The following is a 12824-nucleotide window of genomic DNA, read 5'->3' on the forward strand; positions in this document are numbered from 1 at the left end:
AAAGCAGATTTTAGCTTGACAGAATCAAATTGAGCTCAAATGTTGCATCAGTGATGAATTATTGTGTTTGTCTATGCCACTCAGTCTCTCATTAATGAAAATAAGTTGAACTTGAATTGCTTCAAAAAGAAAAAATCCAGAAGTAACCTTCAGTGTCCAATACATTTACTCACATTGCAAGGATGGGCTATATTATTTTCTTACTTTGAACCTAGTCAGCGTTGGTTGGAAACAGAAAACTGGAACTGTCAGATTTCCTACATGTGACTTTAGCCTTGATACATTCTCTGTCATGGATGTTTGATTGGTTGACTGGTTTTGTTTCCAGTTTGGCAGGGAGCACTCTGGAGAAGCTGTAGGCCTAACTGGATGTGACCCAACCCCAACCACAGGTGATGAGGGGAGGGCAAGGGAAGTGCAGTATTTGATATCCCAGTGGGCAGCCAATCTCCAACGTTGAAGTGAGGGGAGAGGTGGCAGGGCTCAATCCCTGATTTGGGGTCTCTGATCTCTCACTGCCAAAGTGGATTCAGAGAGTGATGATATGGTTGGAACATTAGGGGGCACGGTACAGAGTTTTTGCATCTGGGAGGAAATATTCTTTGCTTCTCTTATGCACAGAGAATGCAGAGAAGGAATCTTATCTTTAGTCCCAGTGTTCTCTTGGCTGACTATCAATGTCAGGCTTTCTGAGACCTATCTGGTCACGAGTAATCCTAATTGCATCCAAAATTGCAAGACCCTCTTATTTTATTTAAGCTCAGATAGAGTTGTTCATTTTAAACAACATTTTTTGATAAAATGAACATGATGGTAACATTATAGAATATCATGCTCTGAGCTGTACTAGCTTCAATATTCCAGCAGAATCCGACAACATATTGATTGAAATTATTCACATTACAGCATACCTACTTATAAACATATGAGCAAAAAGCAGGAGTTTTCCAGTTTGGACCATGGAGTCTATTTGAGCATTGAATAGAATCATGGTTGACCCAATTGAGCCCAAATCCATATTCCCATCTACCCCTGCTGACATTTCACCCCTTGGCTTAACAAGAATCTGTCTATCTCTGCCTTCAAAATATTGTTAAAAATAACAAAACACCAGGTTATAGTCCAGTCTGTTTATTTGGAAGTATGCGCTTTCAGAGTACTGCTCCTTCATCAGGTAGCTAGTGGGGCAGGATCTGCTGAGAGAGCAGCATTCTGAAAGCTTGTACTTCCAAATAAACCTGTTGGATTATCAACTAGTGTTGTGTGATTTTTAACTTTGCCCATCATTGTCCAATACCGGCACCTCCACTTCAAAATATTGAAGAGCTCTGCTCCCACCACTTTTTCAGGAAGAGACTTCTAAAGGCTCATGATAGTTTGTGAGAATATGTTTTGCCTCATCTCTGTGTTAGATGGGTGACCTTTTTTTTTAAAATGTGAACCCTAGTTCTTGATTATCCTGCAAGAGAAAACAAACTCCCATATCCAACCTATCAATACTCTTCAGGATCTTATCCTCAAATCAAGTCAACTCTTACTCTTCTAATCTCAACCAAATCCAAGCTTAGCCTGTTCAGCTTTTCCTCACAAGATAATGGTTTCACCTTTGTCCTGTCTGACTAAATCACAAACTCTCTATGTTTTTGTTTAATTCTCTTTGTACCAAGTGATAACATTCTATTAATTTTTCCTAATTATTTGCTATACTTCATACTTACCTTTTGTAAATCATGTACTAGGACACCCAGATCCCTCTGCAACTCTGAGCTCTGCCAGCTCATTTAGATAACATGCTTCTTTTTTATACTTCCTGCTAAAATGGAAAATTCACATTTTCCCACATTGTACTCCATTTGTTAGATCTTTTCCCAGTCTCTGAGTCTATTTATATATTTCTGTCAAGTCCTTATATCCTATTCACAAATTATTGTTCTACTCATCATCAGTAAGGTCGGCAAACATACCTCAGCCCCTTTATTCATGTCACTTATATAACTTGTGTACTGATGAAGTCCCAGCACCGGTCCCTGTTGTACACTACCGACCAGCTTGAAAATGTGCAATTTGAGCCTACCACCTGCTTCTTGTGAGCTAGTCAATCTTTGCCAATATGCCATGAGATTTTATTTTCTGTAATAACCTTTAATGCAGTATATTGACTAATGTCTTTTAGAAATCTAGGTACAGTATATCCACTTAGACATCATCTTTTTACACAGCAGATATTATTTCCTGAAAGAACTTCAATAGATTGGTTAAATGTCAATAATAATTCCTTTACACAAAACCACATTGACTCGTCTGGATACAATAAAGTTACCTAAGTGTGTGTTATAATTTTTATAAAATATTAGCTTCAAACATTTACCCTATTACAGATGTGAAGCTAATTGCCATGTAATTTCCCGCTTTCAGTCTCCTTTTTTTTTGAGTAAAGGGTTACATTTGCTATCTTCCAATCTAATGGGAATTTCCTGAGTTAAGGGAGCTTGGAAAATTGCAACCAATTCAACATCTATCCCATTGGCCACTTCTTTTGGACCATAGCATGACATCTTTCAGTATCCAAGCACATGACAGCTCGCAGCTTTTGTACATTCTTTTGTACATTTTTTTGTATTGTTATTTCCCTGAGATACACCCTCCCTTTTATTCACAGATAACTAGTTGCTTCTGGGACATTATATGTATCCTCTATTGTGAAGACTGGTGCAAAATACTTTTTGAATTAATCTACTTCAGAGAGTCCTCTACATATTCATATGTCCCTATCAGTAACATATTTAAAATGCCAGTTTCATTCTTGGGTGTCGACTGGATGCCTTCCCTTTGACCTCAGTAAAATCAGAAGTTAGCAGCTTGAAGTTACCTTCCCATCACAGTTAAAATTGATCAATGTTTAACCATCTCACCACACACAGTGCTATCTGCTGACCATGTTAAAATTCCTCATCTAGAAACCTGGCAAGAGTTCCAAAAAGCTATCAAATGAAAAATAGCCCTAACTCGAGGTTGTCATCATACGTGAAGGCACTTAACAAAGCTGACAGTTCAATAATAGAAATAACCAACAAATTACAGGAGCAAGTTAAATGAAACTTGAGTTTGTTTGATTGAAGGAATTAAAATTTGCTGAAGGGAGATGTGAGTGCTGAAAGCGAGAGATTGCTTTCTAAGGACTGCCCAGGGCGCTCACAAATGCTAATTTTTTCATCTTATTTTATGACTTTGGACATTTTAGATATCTTGTGTTTCAGTATTTTAATGGAAAAGTATACTTTTCTTCAGGGGCTATGAAAATTTTAAACTTAATTGTAAATCAAAGGTAAAAGTAATTATGACAATCTCACCAGTTTTTTCACACCCAGTACATTTGGGGCCAGATATATCTATTTCACTTTGTGATTTAAAACCTTGTATCTTCACACCTGTGCAATGTGAAATATTGTTCATCTACTGAATAATGACCACTTGCTATTGTGTCTTTCCATGTCACTGATTCTCATAATCGCACAGAGACTGATGTGAGATTACGTGAATTGTACAGAACCGATTTTACTAATTTAATTGAACTTTTATTTGTTTTTTCATTAACAATCAGTGATTCAGACATAATGTCAGTTAAAGTGGGATCCATCCTGAAATGTCTTTGGGCTTAATCTTATCTGAATGCTGTAGGGCGTGGCAGTAGCTCCAGAAGTGAATTAGACATCCATTCATATTTAACCTTTCAAAAGGTACAAAGCTACGGAAAGGTCTTGTGGTCATTTTGTTAATTCAGGAAGATATAATAATTAATTGTAGAAGACTTTATTTCAAGAAAACAAAATACTCAAAAGAAGAAATAAGAAATAGGAAGGGAAAGAGGTCACTTGGCAAAATAAAGTCATACAGCATGGAAATAGAATCTTCTATCCAAATCATCCCTCCCAACCAGACATCCCAATCTGACATGATCCTATTTACCAGCATTTGATCCAAATTCCTCCAAACTCTTCCTATTCATATCATGTCCAGATGCCTTTTAAGCATTATAATTGTACCCACCTCTATCACTTCCTCTGGCAACTCATTGCATATATGCAGCATTGTGACACAGAGGTTAGCACTGCTGCCTCACAGCGCCAGAGACCCGGGTTCAATTCCCACCTCAGACAACTGTCTGTGTAGAGTTTGCACATTCTCCTGGGTTTCCTCCGGGTGCTCCGGTTTCCTTCCACAGTCCAAAGATGTGTAGGTTAGGCGAATTGGCCATGCTAAGTTGCCTGTAGTGTTAGGTGTAGGGGAATGGGTCTGGGTGGGTTGCTCTTCAGAGGGTCAGTGTGGATTTGTTGGGCTGAAGGGCCTGTTTCCACACTGTTGGGAATCTAATTATCACCCTCTGTGAGAAAATGTTATCCCTGAGGTTCTTTTCACCCTTACCTTAAACCTATGTCTTTTAGCTTTGGAGTCCCCCACTCTGGAAGACCTTGGCTATTCACCTTATCCATGCACATCATAGTTTTTTGAACCTTTTATGAGGACAGCCCTCGGACTCCAAGGCTGCAGGGAAAAGAAGCTGCAGCCTATTCAGCCTCTCCCTAATGCTCAAACAGTCCAGTCCCTGCAATAGCCTTGTAAATCTTTTCCGCACTCTCTCAGGTTTAACAAGATCCTTCATATAGAAGAGACCAGAATCATATGTAGTATTCCAACAGTGGCCTCAGCAATGTCTTGTACAGTCAACTCCTATACTGATTGTTCTGACCAATGAAGACAAGCATGTTATGGACCAGGCCAGACCTCCTCAAAACATTTCAAGAAGGTAGCCTAGACCCTAACTTTACTAAGTTGTTTTAAGCAGATGTAAGTTGAATATTCCAGGAGTGATGCAGCTGGTCAAACCACTCAGTTTTATACAAAACTGAATTTATTTACAAACCATCAATGAAACAGAAGCAAAAAAAACAGAATTTAGAATGACAACTATTTGACCAACATGATATCACCCATAACTTAGCAAAGAGCAGTTTCGATTTCCGGATAGATCTCATACACACATCCCTTGGCACAAAGGTAAACTCAAACACAGGTTCTTACAGGAGAGATGTTAGAGAGAGACATCAATTGAATCAGGGACCTTTTTTTATCCCCCAGCAGCTTTCTTTAACCAGCAGCTTTGAACAATCCGCCTGCTAAAAATCAAACCAAACCAGTATAAAATATCTCTGAACTAGGAGAACTGGCCACTCCCCTTTCATTGTACAAGTGTTTTCTTAAAAAAAAACTACAAGCCCTTTTCATTGATTTTTGCCGTAAACATTATCTGTAAGCCATAACCAAAGTAGCCTAACCACAGACAAATTGGAACCTCTTCCTTTTACAACCCCTTTTGAAAAATCCAAGGACAACATAACCTTGTTAAAGGAGCAGCATCATTGCACCTTCCTTCTTTTAAGAAATGAACCTTCAATATCCAAAGATAGCTTCATTTTAAAAGCTGCTTAATCTCACAGTGTTAGTACACTACAACACATATACACGACATTGACTATAAACATGCAAACATGCACCACTACACTTTAATACACTCTATTTTACTCCTGCCATTGAACATCTCAGTTTCTCATCCAAATCTCGACAATGCATCAGCAATCACGTTTTCTCGTCCTGCCACGTGCACAATTTTCAAATGGAATGGCTTGAAACACAAGTCCATCTAAACAGTCTGGAATCTTTGTGCTTAAATTTCTTGATAAACTTCAATGGGTTTTGATCAGTGCATATAATTGTCTCAGGTACATTACTGGTAACATAAACATTGAAATGTTGCAACTCCAACACAAAGCTCAAAGTCTTCTTCTCAACTACTGATGAATGTTCAGTTTCCTGTAGAAAAACCAGGTAGATCTTTCTATCTTCTCGTCATCTTCCTATAAGAGCACAGCACCCAACACCCACATCACTCACATTGATAACCACCTCCAATGGTGTAGAGAGTGTAGCAGCCACACTGCTAAACTTTGGTGTGAATTGCCAATAAAACTCACTCAATCCCAGGAACTATAGGACTCCTTCTTTCCTCGATGATATGGGAAACTCCCCAATTACCTTTGTTTTTGCATCCCATGAGGCTATTTGTCCATGTCCAATAACTTTGGGCTTTGGCAAATTCATTCTTAGCCAGGTTTATCACCAAGCCTATCTTCCAAAATCATTTGAACCATTCTGATAAATGTTGCAAATGTTCCTTCCATGTGTAACTAAAAATCACCAAGTCATCAATGTCAACCACACAATTGGTCAATCCAGAAATTACTTCATTTGGTTAGTCTTTGAAATGTGGAATTGGATATGAATCAGACTTTGTGACTGCATTGACTTTGTGATAGTCTGCACATAACCATTGGGTATCATCTGGTTTTGGCACCATTATTATGGGTGAGCTCCAGTCACTGTAACTCACTTTGATTATGTCATCTTGGAGCATGCATTCAGTCTTTTTTTGAACCTGTGCCAACTTTAAAGGGTTAAGCCTACAAGGATGTTGCTTAATCAGAACAGCATTTCCTATACCTACATCATGCATAATTAAATTAGTACTTCCCAACTTATTTCCACATATTTTCCCACATGACAGTAATAAATCTTTCAGGTCATTTTGATTTTCCTCTGGAAGGTAACTCAATCATTTATCCCAATTTTTTGACAACTTCCTCATTGTCCAATTTAATTTGAAGAACTTCCAATTCACAATCTTCTGAACTTGGTTCTTCACTCTGTGTTGTTACCAATAACACAGTCTCCCTTTGCTTTCCTTCCCTGTCAAAATACCTTTTGAGCACATTCACATAACACCCTCTGTGAGAATCCTTTCTCTCTGGAGTCCTTATCAAATAGTTCATCTTACACAATCTTCTTTCGACTTGATAAAGTCCACTAAACCTTGCTATTAAATGTTCACCTATCACTGAATGAAACACTAGCACTTTATCTCTAATAACAAAATTACTAGCTTTCGATTTCTTGTCGGCTTCCTGTTTCATTGTATGTTGTGATACTTTTAAATGCTGTCTAACCAACTCCCCCGTTCTAGTTAATCATTCCCTAAAATCTGACACGTAGTCCAAATATGTGATCTCTGAATTCTTACTCACCAATTTCTATAATAAAATCCTAACAAGGTGATCACTCCTTTTTTATTTTTAACTTCCACCCATATAGCCTCACTGGATCATCTCCCAGAATATCCTCTCTAATTACAGCCATAATGTTCTCTCTCAACAACATCATTGACCTCCTCTTTTGTCCCCCTTTCTCTCCATTCTATAGCATCTATACTCTGGAACATTAAGCTACCAATCCTGTCCATCCCTGAGCCACATTTCTGTAATAGCTGTGATATCCCAGTCTCATGTTCCCAAACACACACTAAGTTCATCTACCTTACTTGTCAGACGTTTTGCACTAATGTAAATGCAGTTTAATTTATCGGTTTTTACTTGTTCTCTGCCAAGCTGTTGTCTGCCTTGCCTTATACTTGTTCCCTTTATCTAATGTACTAGTATCAGCCTTTTCTCCTTCTCCCAATTGCTTTGATCCCCACCCATCCCCACTAGTTTAAAATCTCCTGAGTAACACTAGCAAATTTCCCCACAAAGATATTGATCCCCTTTACAATTCAGGTGGAAAATGTCCCTCTCAAACAGGTCATTTCTACTCCAAATATATCCCAGTGGTCCAAAAATGTAAATCCCTGCCTATTGCACCAGCACATTCATCTCCTCTCCCCTTCTATTCCTGCACTCACGAGCTTGTGGCACTAATGGTACTCCAGATGTTACTATTGACAAGGACCTACTTTCTAATTTTCTGCCTAGTTACCTGTATTCTCTCTGCAGAACCACATGCTTTTCTCTATTGATGTCATTGATGGTCTCCTTTCAGAATATTCTGCTCCATCGCTGAAACATCCTTGACTCTGGCACCAAGGAGGCAAATCTGAGAAAAGACCCTTTGCGAAGGAGGCAACATCCATGGCTAAATCAAAAAGTTAAGGATGATAACAAATTCAGAGGAAGACAGAAAGACCTACAAAGGTTCCTGATAAAGGATTGGACAGATTTAAGAATTTTTTTAATAATAGTGTCAATGTACATTATGTGAGAAAAATCTCTATTAATATAAAAACGAATAATGAGGTTTTTTCAAGTATTTAATAGGAAAAGAGTAACTGAAGTTAATATTGGTCATCCAATTGAAAAAAGGTAAGACAGAGGTGTTGAACAGATATTTTGTGTCAGTCTTCACTGTAGATGGTTTAGAAAATTTCACAATACTTGAAATTAAGAGATGTAAGTGAAAGATGAATTTAAACTATCACAATCAAAAGGAAAAGGTGCTGGGGAAACTATTAGGTCTGAAATCTGACAAGTCCTGAGTTTTAGAGGAGGTGTATCCTAGGTCTTCAAATAAAAGGCTGCAAAGATATTAGATACATTAGTTATAATCCTTCAAAACTCCTTAGATCCTGAAAGTAATTCAGCAGATTAGAAAACAACCAAAGTGACACCTTTATTCAAGAAAGGTAGAAGACAGAAAACAGGAAACTATTGGCTTATCACCTGATAGACAGAAGGTGCTACAATATATTATTAAGGAAGTTTTAGAAAGGATACTTAGAAAACATGAACATAATCCGCCAGAATCAACAGAGTTTTGTGAAAGGAGAGTCATATTTAGCAAAATTATCAGAATTGTTTGTTATCAGCAAGATGAATAAATATAAATCTGTGGATGTGATTTCCTCATCTCCGAATGACTCTGATAAAGTGTCACATCAAATGATAAATGTGCAAGCTTAGAACCCATGGTGAAGAGAGTAACATATTAGCATGGATAGAGGGTGGACTAGCTGGCAGGAAGGAAAGAGTTGGAAGATGGGTATTTTTTGAGCTGGCAAGCCATAACAGAGTTCCACAGGAATCAATGCGAGGGCCTCAGCTATTTACAACCAATAGCAGACGAGATGATGGAACTGAATGCATAGTAAAGAGATTTGCCAATGACACTAAATACAGAGAAAACTCAATTATCTGAACACCTTGGGCGGGGAGTATTTTGTTCAAATAATCAAACATTCGGATAATCAAGTGTTGGATAACACAGTTTAGCCAAGCATCGGGACCTTGCGATCTTGTTCGGATAATCCAAAATTTGGATAATCGAATGCCGGATAATCAAGGTTCCTTTGTAGATTGGAAAGTGAGTTATCAATAGGAGGATCCTTGTCTGCAAATTAATATGCACAGGTCGGCAAAAATTTGACAATAGAGTATGATACCAGAAAATGTGAACTTGTCAGTTTTATAGGCAGAATAGAAAAACAGGATACTGTTTAATGCTAAAGATTGCAGGACTCAATGGCACAGAGGGATCTGGGTGAAGCAGGAGATTTTTCAAATTTGACTACAATCAATAAAATGTGGAATTCAAAGCTAGTATCATATCAGCCATAAAACTATTGTTTATTGCCATAAATACCCATCTGCTCATAATGTCCCTTCGGGAAGGAGAATCTGTGGACCTTACCTGGTGTTGTTAAGCAGCCTTTATGAACCATTGCAGTCATCTGTCTATGGAGCCTTTGTGAGTTATTGACTACAACTTGCATATGGTGCTCACTATATGCAGATGTTGGAGAGGGAGATTTGAAGGTTGGAGACTGGGCGTCAGAAAATCATGCTGCTATGTTCCGGAAGGTGCCATACCTCTTGAAAGCTGACTTGTGCCTTGCTTTGGTGGACAGTTTTGGGGAGTCAAGAAATGAGTTATTTGCTGCAAGACTTTAAGCCTGACCTGCTCTTGTCATCCAATATTTACATAGCTGGTCCAATTGAGTTTCTGGTCAATGATGATGGTTAGATTCTCTCTTGCTGAAACTACTGATTTTCTGGCATTTGTCGAGCATAAAGGTAATTAGCCACTTATCATTGCAAGCTTGGATGTTCTCAAAGTCTTACAGAATTTGGACGTGAATTGTTTCACTATCTGAGGAGTCATGAATGTTGTGAAATCACAAGTGAATCCCCATTTCTCACTTTATGAACAAGGTTGGGTCATTAATAAAGTACCAAAAGATGGGTCACCCAAGGTTACTACTCTGAGGAACATTTTCAATGATATCCTGTATCTGAGATGATTGACCTCCAACAACCAAAACCATTTGACTTTCTGTCAGGTGTAACTCCCACCAGTGGAAAGATTTCCCCTTTATTCTCATTGACTCCAGTTTAGCTAAGGTTTAACCAATCAAATGCAGCCTTGATGTCAAGGGCAGTCAGCTTCACCCCACCTCTGGATTTCAGCCCTTTTGTCTATGTTTGAGTCAAGGCTGTAATGAGATCAGGTGATGAAAATCCCTGATGGAACCCAAACTGGGCATCAATGAGTAAGCTGTTGTTGGCAAGTGCTTCCTGATATCATCGTCGATGATACTTCCCATGAATTTGCTGATAATTGGAAGAAGGTTAATAGGATGGTAAGTGATTGAGTTTAATTCGGCTTTGAGGGAGAGGACATATCTGAGAAATTTCCATGATGTTGCCAGATTTGAAGCTGCACTGGGACAGCTTATCTAGGAGCATGACTAGTTCTGGATGACAAGTCTCCAGTACTGTTGTTGAAGTATTGTCAAGGCCTACAGCTTTTGCAGTATGCAGTGCCAAGAGTAGCCATTTCTTGATATCATGTGGAGTGAATAAAGTTGGTGAGGACCAGAAAATGTGATGTACAGAACTCTGCAGGAGATTGAGACTGATCATACTTCTGGTCAAAATTGTTTGCAAATGCCTCAGTTTTATCTCTTGCACAGTGTGCTGGGCTCCAAGATAATTGAGGATCGATTATTTGTGGAGGCTATTTCAAACTGTTTAACCGTCCAGACCATACATGACTGGATGTGACACAACTGCAGATTTAAATCGGAGGGTGGTAGAGGCCAAAACTCTCCCAATATTTAAGCATTGCCTTTAATACCAAGACATACATGGCAATGGGCCAAGTGGTGGAAAATGGGAAGAAGCTAGGTGCTTGTTTTTGACCAGCACAGACTCAATGGGCTGAGACTTTTTTTCTGTGCTGTCGACAGCCGTAACACCATAACTCTGTGATCCACTCATTGTCAGATTGCTTAGCTGCACTAAGTTGCCACTTCATTTGAGCATACCTAAATTCTGAGTTGCTCTGGTAGGGTGGATTTTAAGAACATGATCATGCTTTCAAAGAGGCTAGAAATGGAGGACACAGTATAAAAATAAAGAGGGAAGACAAGAAAATCTTTCACAGATGGCCCTGAGTGTGAGGAGTTCTCTTCTTAAAAACAGTGGAGGTTGGATGAGTGAATTGTTTGAGGGTAGGATGAGAGAGATGTTTGATAGAGAAGAGAATCAAGAATGCTGGGGGAAGGCAGTCAGGAAAATGGTGATGATACCTCAGTGAGATCAGCTATGATCTTATTGAATACAGGATTAAGCTGCAAGGGCTGAGAGCTGCCTTCACCTAAGCATTATGCTCCTGAGGTTCTGTAGCATTGCGTAGTGGTACCAACTGATTTAAAAACATCTTCTTCTCTGCTATTATCAGACTTACAAATGGACCTTTCATGTATGAGAGTTGATCTTTCTCTGCACCTTCTCAGTAGAGGTAACATTATATTCTGTATTCCATTCTCAGCTGTTTGCACCCTGATTTACTTATGTAAGGTATGCTTTGTCTGGTTCTCATGCAATAGTATACTTTTCACTGTATCTCAGTGCATGTGACAATAATACATCAAATCAAAACCAAATTAAATCATTAATGTGCTTGAGGAACAGGGGCTACCTAGTCTCAAGCCTGAGCTGGAACCAGAGCCAACAAGAGCAGTGTAGTTCTTGCTTGGCAGGTGCTGTTAGCATATTTAAAGGAGAACCATCCCTGTATTCATGACTGTTTGATTATCTTATTGCTCCTGTGGCCTTGGGATTTTCCTTCTCCCGTGTCTGGTTGTTATACGATGACTGCCCTGAGCTGTCCTCCTTCAGCTGCTTAGCTTATGCTGCCTCCAGCCATACTGCTGCTGCTTCTCCTTTCACTGAAGACTCGAGAGTAACTGAGTAGTTCACCAAAAGGCTATATCACCAATGGCAGAAGGAAGATCTTAGGGTTGTCCTGCAGTTGAGTGATGCTTCCCTGTGAATTCTACTGCAATAGACAGAACTCCTTCTCCCAAGAGATGGAAGGGGATGAGGTCAGCAGACACTGAGTCAACCCTAAGAACATGATTCCAATGTCAATCTTGCTGTATTATAGCATAAACTCCAGACTAGTTATATTTGTATCCTTAAGGCAGCTGCATGATACGTGACATTCTAGTGGAAAGGTACCTGATTCACTTCCATTCATTTTTTCTGCATCATGGAGTCTTCAGGCTGTGTATGTAAGGTTACATAGTAACACCAGGAAGCACACAGCTGAGATGATATGTCTGATATTTCAGCTGTGTAAATAGTGGTGTAAATAAATTTCAAGATATTTTACATAACAAGAACCCAACTCTCTGTTGAGTACCCCATTTGAGGTTCAGAGAACATGAGCAATTGTGCTTTGTGGAGAGGAAGTCATCATCTAGCCAAAGGCAAGGGGGTCAGATGAAAACATGTGCTCTCACTATATATATGAATATATCGCTGATGTATTGGGGGTACCAATTATCCTCCCATTACAGATCAGAGGCCCCCACCAGCATAAGGGTTGTGTTTGACTTTCTATTTCTGCTTTCAGAAAATAATGTTAGATGAAAGAGA

Source organism: Chiloscyllium punctatum, chromosome 9 (assembly GCF_047496795.1).
Source record: "Chiloscyllium punctatum isolate Juve2018m chromosome 9, sChiPun1.3, whole genome shotgun sequence".
Taxonomy (NCBI): domain Eukaryota; kingdom Metazoa; phylum Chordata; class Chondrichthyes; order Orectolobiformes; family Hemiscylliidae; genus Chiloscyllium; species Chiloscyllium punctatum.